Source organism: Chaetodon trifascialis, chromosome 6 (assembly GCF_039877785.1).
Source record: "Chaetodon trifascialis isolate fChaTrf1 chromosome 6, fChaTrf1.hap1, whole genome shotgun sequence".
NCBI classification, from domain to species: domain Eukaryota; kingdom Metazoa; phylum Chordata; class Actinopteri; order Chaetodontiformes; family Chaetodontidae; genus Chaetodon; species Chaetodon trifascialis.
The window spans coordinates 7,489,364-7,505,179 of NC_092061.1; the positions used below are offsets into that span (position 1 = coordinate 7,489,364).

General features: G+C 46.1%; 1 protein-coding gene across 3 annotated transcripts in view; it reads right to left on the reverse strand.

The window, feature by feature from the left end:
• LOC139332680 (tetratricopeptide repeat protein 28-like) overlaps positions 1-15,816 on the reverse strand; it is a 158,960-nt gene that overhangs the window by 116,666 nt on the left and 26,478 nt on the right. The window contains exon 1 of one of the 3 annotated variants that reach the window (XM_070964747.1): positions 4,016-4,126. The exons of the other annotated variants lie outside the window; for them this stretch is intronic. The gene's annotated coding sequence lies outside the window, so the exon portion shown is untranslated. Of the gene's footprint in view, positions 1-4,015; positions 4,127-15,816 lie in introns of those variants that run through there. 3 annotated transcript variants of the gene reach the window in all.

Genomic DNA, 15,816 nt, shown 5'->3' on the forward strand with positions numbered 1-15,816 from the left:
TCTATTCACAAAGGCGAAGGCCTTGAGAGCTAATTCATCACATTTCCTGCACAGAAATTTATAACATAAGAATACAATTTAGTGTTTGACAGATTGCTTCCCCTGTAAGACATGGCAGATGGATGAATCTGTTTTGAAATGCTTAACAACATTATAATAATAAAAGTGTTAAACAGCAGTGACACCCACCCACTCTGTTGTGCCGTACATCACTGAAAACAAATAACCCTCATCAGCATTCATTCATTCACCTCTTTTACAGTGCTCCATTCTTGGATGATGTTGTGTCAGAATTTAGCCTGCTGTGGGCCATGTGAGATGGCACACGAGGGTGTGTGCACGTGCATGCATGTGTGTGTGTGTGTGAAGTACATGCATGCGTGTGTCTTACTTGGAGCTTGGTGTTGATTAAGTGTCTGGAGCCTGAGGGGGGATAATGAGAGCCTCTAATTAATGAGCCTGTGCATATCTCAGAGTCACAGGGTCCTATCTGCAGAGAACAACTCCACACACACCCATAGCAGCAACACGCACACACACACACACACACACACACACACACACACACACACACCTCAGTGCACCGTGGGGATCTTTCCCCACACTGCACAGTGTTTTCTCCAGGGAAGCCCAGCTGGGAGTGTGTCACTCTGGCTGCTGTCCCTGATAAGTGTCCTCTAATAGGGATGGATGGGGGTTAGGGAGCCCCGCTATGAGAAGGTCACTGCACTGACCACCCAACGTGCCCCAAGCAAAGGCTGATGTTACGGGCCCTGAAAGCCATTCCAAATCTTATTTGTTTGCTGGGTTCTGTCGACGGGGAGCGGAGCGGTTCACCTCGAGCGCAGACTCACAGCAGAGCAGAGCGAAGGCAAAACACCCGCTCGCTCACACCAGGATGAATCAGTCCGGTCTGCGTTCAGCTGGATGCAACCACTACTCACTCTGCAGTTTAATAAACAGTTCAAATAAAGCGTGGTGATTTGGTCTTGAATGACAAAAGCGGGTTTCTAGAGAGTAAAGACAACAGATTCTTTCTTTTTTCAATGCCCTCAATTCGGCGTGCGCTGGTCAGCAGGTTGCATGTGCAGTGATGTGTGCAGCGGGCAGATCATCTCATTTCGATGTCACATCACACTCAACAACACCGAGGTCGTCTAGAATCACCAGTTCACACGAAGCCAGGCTGCAGTGTGTGTGTGTGTGTGTGGGTGGGGGGGTGGGGGGGGGGGTGGGGGGGGGGCACAGGCAGAACAGGGGCAAAACCTTCACCAGGGTTCACTCCTGCTGGTGGCCAGCAAATCCAGGTTTTTTTTCTTAGTGGGAAGTTGTTGCACCAGCAATTTCTACTAGTTGGAAAGGTATAGTTGCTCATTAAAATGAGTGTCTGAACGTGTATCAAAGAAGGTAGCAGTGCAGGAGCAGTGCAGGAGAGCTGCTCCTACTCCATTACCGAGAAAAGAGGGGAAAGAAGATTATGTTAAAAAATGTAAACTAGCGTTAACAAATAACTGCTAAAGACTGCAGTCTCACTCAGCTCTACCCGGTTTGCTGAGATTAGCAATGAGCAAGAAGTACAAACAAGGACTAATGGAACAAAATAAATACGTCGCACATGTTGTAATAACTGTATTTAAAAGACAGGAGGAAATCGATGGATTTTGGCTCATGCAACCTCGACCGAGCGCTAATCGCAAGACAAACCTGCCCGGTCTCGTGTGCATTGGAGCTAACTTGTGATTTGTGGGGCTCAAGGTATAAAGATTGCTTACATCTGCATAAAAGAACCTTCATGCATACACTTCACAAGCTTTTCCACTGAGGCCCCTGGGGTGTAAATGTATTCATTGTGTCCTGATGTAGCCAAAAGCTCATCTTTAGTTCCACAGAGAAAACATAAACACCCTTATCTGCATGCTGTAAAGTGTGTGATAATGAAAGTGCAATTGAAAGCTCTCTTTCGTCTGAGACATTACAGTGTTTAATCAATGATTCTTCACACAGCGTGATAAAGACATATGATTATGATCTTTTTATTCTCTAAGTCCCATACCCTAATTTTCTCTTCTGTCTTTTTCTTCTCCCTATTACGCTAATGAAGAAGGGCTTGTTTATCCCCTGGAGTTGCTCAACAGTAGATCTGTGTGAAGACATTATGCAAAGAGAAGGACCTTTGCTTTGGAGATGTGTTTAATAATTCAGTGGTCTTGGACATGGATGAAACAGGCTCCAGCATATTGTTTAAATCAGGCCGGCAGTTAAATAGGCGCTGGGGTTTGACGTCTGTGGCAGGATCAATAATCACAGCGTTGCCACATACTCCGACGCATGAGACAGAGATCCTGTGTGGTCCTCCTCAGTCTATATACTAAACATAGAGATGGAGCAGGACAATGAATCCAAATGTGTTTGTGTCTATCTGCTTCCACGAACACAAATACACACACGCACATAAAAACACACAAAACCATGCTGTGGTCAGACCCACCCATCTCTAGTCCCTCATTTAGAAAACCCCAAAACCAAACTCATGCCTCTCTTTTTCAATTACCTTTCTTCCCACCATCGTCACCACACCGAATCTATCTAAATTCTCCCACAGTCTCTTTTTTTCCTTTCTCTCTCTCATATCAAATGTATCCATGTGTTACCATCGCAAACACACACCCACACACATGCACGCTCAGTCACACACCACAATCTGGTAATCATAATAAGCACATTAAAGCATTAAAGCCACAATTTATGGCTGATGATCTCTTGAACAGACTACAATTAATAGCAAATAACTGCGCAAATATTTAACTGCCTCTCAGATCCTCTGTAGCTTCTCGTTTGGTTGCTGTGGTTGTTAAAATGCAGATTTATTAGAGCGAAGTGTGGCTGAGGCAAAGCCAGACGAGATACTGTGGTTTTTCCTTCAACAAAACACTTTTTTTCTTCCATGATCAGGCTTTAATACATTAATACTCAGGGCTTCTTATGCCAATGACAGCTCTTCCTTCCCTTACTAATCTAACCCTGTGAGAGTGCATCAATTGTGAATTAACCCTTCTGAAGTGAGGAAGGGGAGTGATGCACAAAAGGATTCAGTAATGACTCCATCCCTCTGCAGAGGGAGAAAGGAGAAGTAAATGAACACAAAAGTTGTGGTGTTGAGTACAGTAAATACTGCAGCACGGAGCGCGCTGGCTGCTCCACCGGGTACCTGTAGTTTCTGGTCACTGCTGTGAAGGGATTAGGCCAGTCCACTCCTTAAATCAGTCTGACTTCAGATCAAAGGGGTTAAAGCAGGATTAGGATTAATCTGCCTTGGTAGAACAGGTGTTAATCCCTTAAATTAGCCATGTAGCACAGGCAGGCCTCTCTTTCATCTCAACACCTGACGTACGGGTTGGAATACAGAGGGCTCAGTTACAGGAAAGCAGCGCTGCTGTTGCCCCACCAGAATTAGTTGTCCTCCCTCACCCTGACCGCTCTGATACAGGCCCTGCTCTCATGCATCAGCAAGATGGCTTCATTTGCATGCAGGCGGTGTTTTGAGAGCGGCTGAGTCAAACAGCTGTGCTCTCCGTTTCCTTTGAAACGAGGGTTACGTAAAGCATACTTTATGATTTGCGATACTAACGGGTGGCTTACAGGATATCCTCGGGCAAGGTGCATCAAATTCTCCAGCAGAAATAAAACAGGCCGTGCTTCTGATAGGCATCGTGTAGTGGCTCAGGAGCTGATGTAGCAGAAGAAGGGAGTCGTAGGGGGTTTGACTCCGCTCCAAGGACAGCACCGCTCCAGTCCTTTCCTATCACACCCTTCAACACATGCCTCTCACCCCCACCGGCTTCCTCCCCTGCTGTCAAACCTCCTTGTCATCGGTTTGACTTTTCTACTCCAATCATCTTCATCCCACTCCAGATCGGCCTCCTGTCAGCTGAGACTCTGCGCTGGAACAAAAACTACACCTGTGACTCCAAATCTACGCCTAAGCTACAGCATAAACTCAGGACAGCCACTTCACCTGTCTGCACGCTAAACGCAGCTAATTAGCATTTGTTGGAGGGAGCTGCAGTGGCGGCGAAGCCGCTTCCCACAGAGCTGCTGTCTGCCGCCACAGCCACCAGTTCAGCCAGTGGGTTTGCCACAGTCTCCAGTCCCAGGCTGGACCCCGCCATCTGGCTGGCCTGGTAACAGCCGGCCCCTCTACCCCGCTGGCTGCGCTGAAGACAGGAAGACAACGCAAGGAAGGTCACTAGGATGGGCAGGAATAGAAAGAGAGGGAGAGTGGTGGATGTGCTGGGGAGGGAAGAGGAGTGACAGATAAACTAATAGATGAGAGAAAGTAAGAGAGAGACCATAAGAGACAGAAAGGACACTGCTTCCTTTAAGCCGCCACCCTCAGCGTGACTCAGTGACTGATGAGTCCTTCTGTCTCCACGGTATGTGTGTATGTGTGTGTGTGTGTGTGTGTGTGTGTGTGTGTGTGTGTGTGTGTGTGAGGGAGTGTGAGCATGTGTGCACGCATGAATACAATCCCGCTTTTCTCAAACACATCATGACAGCTCACAGCCGGAACGAAAGCTTCATTTACCCACAATTCAGCAGTAATTCGCAGATCCCCAGCAGGACTTCCAGTATAGATGACCATTTGGAAGGTCATTAGAGATGCAGTTAAAAAAGCACACAGGAGAGGTTTCTATCCCGGGCTGCAGTGTGAACAGTGGAGTCGTTATGTTTACGTGACTGTGACGCTGGAAGAATATGCCTGTGCTTGATCTATGAATGTTGCAGGTGAGGAAATGTGGATGATGTTCCATCCCAGCATGATATGAATCCCAGTTCTGTCGCTCGTTCGTGGAAAAGCAAGAAGCACGCTGTAATGGATTCATCAGGGGCTGGATGTGATGTAATATATGGTTTCTTTATGTGTTAAATACTGTGTGAAAACAGCGCTTTCTGGCCTTTAAAACTGTATTAGTCTTAACATCCAGTGTGAAAAGTGTAGAGCGTCTGGAGCCCCGTTCTTTCACAGTAATGCACAGAAAGTTTAATTGTTCCACTTTGATCAGGGCAAAAAGATTTAATATTCCTACAAATACTTGTGAGAAGTCTCTGAGGTGGAGAATCAAATGCAGCCTTGATCCGAGCTTTAAATATCTATCTAAAAATGTGGTATTTTAATAGACATTTTTCTCAAATTAACTTTATTAACGCTGAAAACTGTAAAAGAAAATCTGAATCTTGAGTCACAAAAGGTCTGAAATCACTTCTTCAAAGTGCCTCTTAAAATCTACTTTGCAATGACGAGTCTTACAAGGCGGTCGTGTTGACAGGGCGCCTCCAAAACATCGATGAATTTTCACCATGTTCTGAGGGCAGATCGATACAGTCTTGCAGGCAGTCTCAGGATTCTCATTATTGTAAGAAAATGAGATTTTTTTTTAGCCATTGTGAGTAAGAAACCTCCAAATCTTGAGGGAATATGTTTGCTTACTCTTAAAAAGCTATTAAGGTAAAAAGTTATTAATAGCTATTAATGAATAATTCCAGCGTCTTCTTCATTGTCACGCTGACCTTCACGGGTCTGACAGCCGAGGAAGAATACTTACCTGATACACTTACCTGATATTGTGTGAGTGAATGCAAATTTAAGCCCCAGTGCAGCTCTGAGGAGCAAACATCAGCAGTTTTCAGAGTCGGTTCATCTCTCTCTGACCCTCATCCTTTCTCCACTCTCAGTCTCTCCATCTCTGTCTCAGTCTCCTTCCTCCTCCCCGGGCCGGCCAGGACTTCTCTGTCCTTCATCCTCATTCTATTTCATGCCTCGTCCTTCCCTCGCTCCATCCTCATCCATCACCACCCGCACCCTGCGCCGCACACCCCCGCCCCCGCCCCGCCACCGCTTCCAGTATCCAGCCTGGCTCGATACAGATACAGCCTTCGCTGGGCCTCAGTGCTGACACACTCCTCTGTGACTCATCACTTCATTGGACTCCATTTGGCATTCGTCACTTCGCAACATCTCTATCACCCTCCGACGGAGGCACAGCAGAAAACAGTGCATCCAATCAACCATATTTTACTTCATAACTATGCCACGGCCCTTTTTCAGAGCACTTAATAAGAATCTGTGGTAACTCATAACTAAAAGCTTTGTGATATTAAGATGCATGCAGCGGGACTTACTGTGACAGTGGCTTATTTGCTGGATTTATTGTTAGCTTTGAATTGAATTACTTCACGGGACGTGGACTTGAATCATGATTAAGCGACTACTCACAACTGGCAGAGTTTAACGGGGACCATAAACATCTTAGCAAGTGTTCAGAATGAAATCAGCTCCGAAGAAACACAAAGGCGGTGCCGAGGGTTCAGTAGGCTCGAAACAGGTCGTAAGACGTGTCGCCCGGACACGTTTGAAGACAAAAAACGGCCACACAGTGAACCACACTAGCAGGGATCAGGTCTCTTCTCAGAGGGATGAGAAGGTTTCAGACCCTTTTAGACGATCCAACAGTATGTTTGAAGCTCTTCACTGTCGGCCTGTTGCTACAGGTTCTGGTGAAATGTTAAAATACACTCTGGTTTCAGTAATACGTCAATGACTTTAAAGACTTATCAGACCCCAACACACTGCATCGTGTTTTATGATACAATACGGGAAGGATTGCGCAACTCTGCAAAGTTATCACAGCAATAATCATTTCATGCTCCATTTCAGTGATCACAAAGCGCGAAATTACGCCATTTATGCTATAAAGCAATATAGAGTATGCTCACATTCGACTGGACACTTCAGTACGTAGCAGGATAACATTGCATTGGGCTGAGGCAAGAGTTGAGGCAGCTTCAACTGTTTGTTTGCAGAAGCCCTTTTAGTCAGGCCAACGCAACATCAGAACCAATGAAATGAAGAAACAGTTATTCAACTCCGCAACACTGTCAACGCGTTCTCACTCTGCATTTCACAAACTGAGTCGTAGCTCAGCGTCCTTCAACTTGAATCATCACATTTATTTTGGGGCCAGTTTTGAGTTCACAGGTGCCAGGAAACATGAAGACCGGGAGACCAGGTTTCAGGGCAACCAAAAGCCCAGCGGAGCCCATCTACTGCCCTACCCTGTAAACAGGCCTCGCCTCAGGACCGTTTGATGTGGTCGCAGAAAAAGGCCGAGGGCTGATGTAATGCTGGTGAAAGCTGAGTTTGAGAGTTGTGGAGTTTCCACGTTGTGTCCCAACTGCAGCTTCCCACACCCCAGCACCTCTCAAAGGGGCTGGGCATCCCTCAAAACTCCCCCTGAGGAGCACAACAGATGTGTGCATCAATCATCCATTGTCTTTCATCACACACGCTGCACGCAGTGTGTGGTCCGCGCGGAGATAAGCAAAATGACGTAACGCGCAAGAGCTAACAACTATAATCCCATACTGTGTAAACTACATGTGTACTATATATAGCTAGAACAGTCACAAAAACATCGAAAACTACAAAGAACGCCCTCAAAGGACCGTCTGTGAAAGTTTCCTGTTTGATGAAAGAAGACATGAATAATGAATAAAAGAGGAAAAAATCCATAAGATCAGAAAAGCTACCTCTAGGTACCAGTGTAGGTCTGATAATGTGCAGGAAGCTGCAGTTTAGCATCGGGATTTGAGCATCTTTGATCAATCAGACTCCCTGAGTAAAACCACCAGCTGTACAACAGCGTGGGCTTCGCAAGCCACACTGACTCAAATAAAAAAAGCACACGTGAGTAGACTGCATTAAGAGTGAATTATCTGCTCATTAACATCCACACAAAATTTATTAACACTTATGAATGAAATCAGAGGTAAGATAACCGGCCTCGCAGCTCCAATCAAGAGGTGCGATGTTCATTTTCACCTTCCACTTAGGAAGAGTGCTCCACAACAGGCGGAGCACAAGTGGTGCTTGAGGCGCGATTACTACAGTAAATGGCACCTCAACAAGAGGTGGATTTAGGGATAAAAAAAAGTGGATTTTCTCATCAACTGCATTCGTTATTCAGGCGTTTCTGTTCAGCTGGCTTTATCAGAAACCCTCTGAACCGCAGAGGAATGCGAGGCGGAGGGGTGGGAGGGCGAGCTGGTGCTTTCACACCAACACTCAAACTGACTGTCAGACGCTGATATCAGAGAATGCAAACTTGCATTACACTTCTCAGATCTGACAAGTGAATCCTGGCTGTAAAAGCTTTCAGTGTGAAATGTTTAGTCTTCATCCGTCTGGGCCGATTATTACCGAGGCGTAAAGGGCTGCTTCTGAGCATGAAAGTTGTCACTGCCCGGGTGACTCTTTGGGAACAGCCTGGCCACCCTGGACATGACTGCACTGATGTGGAGGCTGAAGGTGAGGAAGAAATCTGCGAGACTCTTCTTAAGCTGTTTAAATGAGAAACTACCTTCTGGACCTCAGGGTGAATAGTTAATGCATTCCCAAAGTCCCCACTTCTGCACACTCGGTGAACACTCTGCCAGGCTGCATTTGTGCCTGTGTGGATGTGTCAGGAGCATACGGCTGAATGTCCATTCACACTTATGTATGTGTAACAAAAAGGTAAAGGAGGAGAGCCGTCATGTCACCTGAAGTTTGGTTGCAGTGCGCCAGAGGCAGAGCTGCCTCGGAGGCTTCTTGCTATGCAGATCCACACAGTTCTCCAAAGAGGATAACTGGCTTTGCAGCACTATCAGCCCATCCAGATGGTATACAGGGCAGCTTTGACAGTCCAGAACAAGCTCTCCAGCTGCTCTGCCACCCCCAAATCTCCCTGACCTAAATCTGCTTCTCCCAAGCAGAGGAGAGAGCTGAGGAGTGGACACCTTCAAATTTCACATTTTACACAGTGTAATTAATTCTCTCTCTGGCCGAGCTGGAACCCAGAACTGCACGAAACAATCAGAAATGATCCTGATGCTGCAGCGCCGTGCTGCAACGCAGATGACTGTATTAGACTGTACTATAAATAATTACCCTAAATTCCACTGATAATGCGAGTGAAGGCTCCTTCCTCCGTGCAGTGTGAACTCCTCACTGTCGGCCGATGTGCCGTCCTGCTGCAGCAGTCTGAGGTGATTTACTAAAACCTCACCTTCTGGAGCACTTCATAAACGCCTTCTTCACCATCCTCTTCAAACATCTGGTTGACTGAATGCACTGTGCCAAAGCTGCCCTCCACAAGAGGGAAAAATATATACACCATAATAAACTGAGAGCATGAACTAGTCATCTGTGGGTGCAAATTATTAAACTGTGGGCATGAATTATCAAAATCATCCACACACTGTATTTCTTTTCTCCATCACATGTCTCAGGCTAATGTCTCTGTGCACAGTCGACGTCTAATCATCAAAAAACCTGCATTCATTTTCCAAAAGGTAAATAAGTTCAGGGCTTGATTTTACAGGATAAAAAGGACACCATATTAACACAAGCTAGCTATGAAGTTGAAGGTCTATTATGGGTGAAATGCTCAGTGAAATTCAATTCTTTAAAGAGAGCTGCCTCTCGGCGTAGCACGACTGGGTTTGTGCTCAAGGGGCAGCATTTTAATTTGAGCTGTGATGAATGTAGATACAAATTAGAATGTGCCAAGGTTTCAAAATACTACAAATGACCCAGTCAGGGAGAACGCAGAGCGAATGTGTCAAGATATATTAGAAGCCTCCATCTTACCAGCACTGCCATCTGACAAACACATGCCTGGCATGGAGCCCAGAGGAGAAGGAAAGACAACAGATGCCATCCAAAGCACACCATCCCTCCTCTGTGAGCCCGGCTAGGCGACATGCACAGAGAACAAACCTGAGCCATGCTTCACCTAGACAGCCACGGTTTAACCAAAGCTCTGCACACACGCCCGAACGCTTACTGCACACAAGGCTTTTCGGTGCCGGTTTCATCTCACGTGCGGGAAGGCATTTGGTCACCTGCCTCCTCGTCCACAGAGCCAAAAGAAGGTTTCTGAGAGCATTATTAAGAGGGACTACAAGGGAACTTCAAAGCTGCTTTTCAGCACAGTTTGGTGGGTGGAGATTGTGTAAATTAAACCTTATGTTGCTGTTACAGTACTACGCAAAGTTCAAAAGGTAAAAACATACTCGTGGTGATACTCCTCATAGCATCACTTACAAGTTAAGTCCAATATTTGACTAACTGAGCAGACAAAAGGCCGATCAAACAGAGATGCGTGAGATTGGCTAAAAATTCCACTGAGAGAGATGATACACTGCCTTGATTGTTATTCTGCACACTTAATTAATTGCTTCTTCATATGTGGTCTCATTTTTCCCCTCAGAATTTTCTGGTCTTGCAACAAAAACAGTACAATGGAATGCCAGCTCCAGCGCCTCCGTCAGAAAATAGGCACTTTTCATGTATAAAACACAAACGTCATCTTGGCTGCCGAGAATCATTTTAACGCTCGCCCCCCACTGAAATGTGGAGTACTTTCAAATTGGAAATAGTGAGAAACACAACAGCTTCATTCAGCTGCCGCAATCCTGTGCAAATTAAGAGAAGTGGTGATGTGCAATTACCACCCCAATAGCCAGTTCAATAGCCACAACCGCACAATCCAGGCTGTCACTTCTCAGCAGAAGCTGCCGATGGAGGTCCACATCTGCAAAGACAGGACGCGCCAAGCAAGGACGGTAATTTTTAAAAGCCCCGTGGGCTGACATAAGGTTGTTATGCACAGCGGGGGATAAAAACCACCGTTGGAGAAACTCTATTGATGTGTTTGACAGTGGCATCTGGGCTAATATTGATCAGTTATTGACTGCAGCCCCCTTCCCACCGTTTTTTTCACAGCCATTCAAAGCGCTGGGTATAATTGCATGCACACAGAGGAGAACAATGCAAGGCACACTGACAACTCAAAAGGACGAGTTCTCAGCAAACACGCAGACACACAAATACAAACTGCGGTTATCAAGCTGCAGCAGTGTATACGAGAGCGTGTAACGAGGAGAATGAAAGCAATGTGTCGACAGCAGTGACAGCAGCAGCGGCTCTCTTACCACTGCGTCACCATCATCAGTGGATCACATCAACCGGTCCATCTACAAAACCTTCTCAAAGCACATGGAGATGCAGTAGGCACACTGTACTGCAAATAAAGCGCTTTCTCAGTGGATGGTTGAAAGCACACACACAGTGCCTCCTGCTGGGTAGCAGCTGAAACCCCTCCCCGGTGTGCCAGCCTCGCAGAACAGAGAGAAAGACAGAGCTACCCAGGGACGAGCATGCCTTTCACATTACCATTCATGTATGTATTCTGCAAGTTAATACTGTGCACCGAGAAGGAAATATAATGTAGCTACAGCAGGCGCTGGCCCACATATCTCCCGCTCCGTCTCACTCAATCTCGTCCCCTTCCTCTCCATCAGGACCCTCGCGTACGTACATCGCAGCTTTTACACTTTGCTGTCGGTGCACTCACTGCTCTCCTCTCAAGCACGAGCTTTTTCGAGAGGAGACCGAAGCTCACCAAATGGCGCGTGAAATAAAATAGTGACACACGCCCCAATGAAACCTAATAAGACATCACATTACAGAGATGAGAAACTATATCATTACCATGGCAACTGTGAGGCGCACAGCCAGAGGGCTGGCTGGGTGACAGCGAAAGAAAGGGTGGAGGAGAAAAGGATGGAGAAAGGAGAACAGGAAACAGGAGAATTGTAAAGAAATATGTATGAATGAAGAAGAGGACAAAATGGGGAGGGAGGATATTGACAGAGCCCCCCCTCCCCACATCAATGACAGGTGTTAAAAGACGCATTAACAGCCAGTCTCCCTTGTCCAGGCTGTCACATGATAACGCTCCAGTTCACTATTTCTCCTTGACACTGTCGATGCTAACTACTAATTAGCACAGAGCATAATTCCACATAAACCACTGCCATTCTCAGGCAAGCTCCTGATGAGTGGCAGGATTAATTGGCGTGTTAAGCTCAGATGACCCACCCCCCCCCCAACGCTCCCCACCCAGTGGGGCTCTCCCTGGACCAAAAGCTCGGACTTTACATGCGAGGAAATGTCACAGAGAAAAGTGACGGATCCTTTACGTCTTATCTGTGTTTCAGTAATTGAACCGTGTTCATGAGGCACTGAAACATTAAGAACTCCCATCTGTGCTCCAGCATTTGCTTCATTCGTTATCTTATTGAAACGGCTCAAGAAAAGCCTTTAAAACAGAGAGCTGAGCACGATTCTGCTGTGCTAAAAGTGCAGTAATGTGGTAGAAATTTGTGCACGCTGCCCGTGAAGAAACGCCGACTGAGCTGTATGAAATCCCAGCCTTTCAGTGGCAGCTGCGAGCGGTCCGGGGGAGCGAGGGGGCTGCAGTGTGGACGGCGTAATTTTGAGCATCTGGAGCAGCAGGCAGTGCTACGCCGCCTACGACCCACCAGATCAGAGTGGCACTGCCAACACAGAAACCACCACCCTGTTTATTTCTCAACCAGCTGGTAAAGGAACGGGAGGCTGGACGGGGTAGCCGAGTCATTCACAGGCTGAACAATAAGTGGAAAAGGGAAGGAAGGTGAGACTCGGTGTGAAACGAACACGTGAAAGAGAGCGAGAAAGGCTGAGCGCGGAGCCGGCGGCAAACGCGTCGAGATCCGTCCATCTAGTTACAGGAAGCTAAAAACAATGAGCAAGTTTGTGCTGGAGGAGGAAATGAAAGAGTGTGTGTGGAGCGCTGTATCCTGAAGCTGGGCAGACTGGAGGAGAAGTGGAGGTCTGGATAATTTATTGCTGTCATACAGGCTAATGTGACTAATCAAAACGCTGTAGCACCACACAGTCTGTGGGGCAGAGAGGCCAGTGCATTACATCACTGACCAATAAAAATCACAAGTTGGGTAATAAAAGCACAGCTACTATTTAATTCATCGATATTTTGAATAATTAAGCAGACTTTCTGGCGTTACACAGCTTTAAGGCGGCAGCACGACGGGGGAGCAGGACATGACACTTTCGCCTCCATGAAAGAGATGCAAAGCGTCAGCATTAAAAGCCGTTAACATGACGGACGGATGGCTGGATGTGGAGGGGCTGGCGGGGGCGCGGGGGACTCTGTCTCCATGTGCAATGCATTACCCCACGTCGACAGTCTCTCAGGCTAAAACAAATATGAGGCACATGCAAATGAAGCAAGAAGGACCTGAGGTAGGCAGCACGCCGTTTGGTGCAAAAGAGTTTAATATGTATGCAAAAAAAAAATGTTTACTGTGCAGATAATGAATTTCAGATGAGGTCACAACGAGTTACTGCGAAATGCATTATTGGCAGAGTAATGAAATTCAATTAAGAATATGAATGGCACAAATGTGGTAAGTGAGAAAATGTGATTCCATTATTTTCATATGAATGTTATGAGACCACGTTGACCTCAGTGTGCATTAAAACTCAGTTAAGGCAGTTCTATGGATAACTCTACCTGACTTCAACTCTATACCTGCAAAGTCTCATCAACAACGAAATATTACTGTTGGAATAAATATTGAATTTGCTAAATGAATATTTATTTAGGAAACTCTGTTACAAATGTGCAAATGATGCATGTGCACAGTGGACAGAATGATGAATGATGATGATCTCAACACGGAGAGAAAAAAGATCTTCTCTGCACACACGCTGCAGAGTGTAAACTTATTGCTGAAACAATTCTCATGTTGCATCATCAAGTGAGCAAAATTGTCCGTGGTGATATCAGCCGCCGAGAATTATTCCCTTACTGTACGGCTCTTTCAGTGCCTCCAAATTACAATCCACGTTTGCATCAGCTTTTTGATCATCCGCCTCAGCGTGTTGCCATCTCCTTGTGCATGAATCTGCTTCCAGCGTAAGACGGCAGAAGTTAAGGACGCATAACGAGATGCTATTGTGAAAACTCAGAGAACATCCTGTCAGGAATACTGGACATAAACAGTTAAGCATCCGTGAAGATGGAGAATCATTTAACCTCAGCCGTTACTAAAATGAGAATCATCACAAAAGACGAGTTTAAGAGGAGCAGGTTCGCTGCAGAAGTTTGAAAGCAGTGCATGTGCAGTGGCGTTGCTAGGGTCTCCTGGGGCTCCAAACAAGAAATCCCTGGGGCCCCCACCCCACCTGTGCACGCTGAAAAATTTGGTTTTTGCACACATAAATGCACAATTTTTGGGACATTTGAGATGAAAACTGAAAAGAATAGATTAGTGGTTATCACAGTGAGGTCCAGGGACCAACAGAGGTCCCTGAAAGCCCAGGCCTATCAATAATCGTTGTTGTAAATAAGTGGCTGGGGCCCCCCTTGTGGTCGGGGGCTCCAAGCAACTGCCTGGCTTGCCTGTCCGCAAGCCCCGCCCCTGTGCATGTGGACCATTTGAGACCGGTTTTTGAAAAATTCAAAACATATTTTTTCTGTTCTCTTGGTATTTGTTGCTGCTACTTACTGCGAGTCCTTCATGTCTAAACTGTGTTTTGTTTGTGTGTGCTGGAGCTGTCTTCATTTTTATTTTTGAGTCCGACTCTTTTTGCATTCAGAATGAAATTAATTTCAATTGAATCGCTGCAAAGAAATTAAACAAGCTTTCTCCCAGCGTTAATGGCTACATGCAAGTAATTTCACTGTGGTCCTTTCTAAGAGTCTGGGACTGCTGACCACGGCAATGACACAGCGTTTGAGCATTTTACTTTCTAAGCTGTGCAAATTACAGTATGTGTTATGTAGCTGAGACCAAGCCCCCTCAGCGCATTAGAACAGGACGTTTTATGATAAAAAAGTTGTGCAATGCAATTTCTGCTGCAAAAACATTTAACAGAAGTCAGTCTCACAGCAGTCAAGGCTAAAGTCCTCTTCCAGGTCTGACTTAAAGGTGCCCTGTGGACTATTCTTGTAAATAAACAAAGTTTCTGTTTACGCTCGGTGTTACTCAACGATACCAAAACACATTGTGTGTGTCCTTGAGGTCTCACAAACATGTTGACTGCGTTTCCTTCCTCCTACTGTAAAACATTTACAAAGAAAAGTTTGAAACCTCCACGTTTACTTGCCAGCAGTCTTCTTCTTCTCTACCTTTGCTGACACACTGCCGCATTGCTTGGCGCGTTACCGCCACCTGTGGATCAGTGGGACAACTTGAAGTCATTGGCAGTAACGCGCATCATGTCACCTGTGTGCTCACGTGCATGCACAAACAAATGTACACACACGCATGAAACATGGCTCCAAAGCACAGAGCATGCACGTGTGTGTGTGTGTGTGTGTGTGTGTGTACACTACTCCTAACAGGCCTGCCTGCACTCGACTCAAGAGCAGTTTAAAATGAGATGCAATCCACTACAGGGACTCTATATCTGCATCCCTCAGAAAAGCGAGAACCAAGCACACATACTGCAGATGAGCTCTCCAAGTTCACACACACACATGCATACACACACACACACACATGCACACACACACAGACACACACACGCAAACAGAGTAAGGAAGCAGCCCTGCAACTGAGAGCTTTAAGTAAGGGAATCAAGATGGGTTTCCTGAAAAAAGGTCCCGCACTCCATCTATAATTCATAGGCTTGGTTATTTACTTTTGCTGGGGTGCTAAAACCAGTTCATCGCTCCTACAGAAACGGCTACGGCTGTGTTTAAAAGAAAGGGGGAAGGAAGAAAAAGCATCTGCCCTGTGCTAGCTGAATAAGAATAAGACGGTGACCATTTCCAAGACAAAACACTGTTTTTAATCACTGTAGACGATCACTGAAGCACTAATTCTTCCGAGCAGACTCAAGCTGCTCGCCTGTTCAGCCCC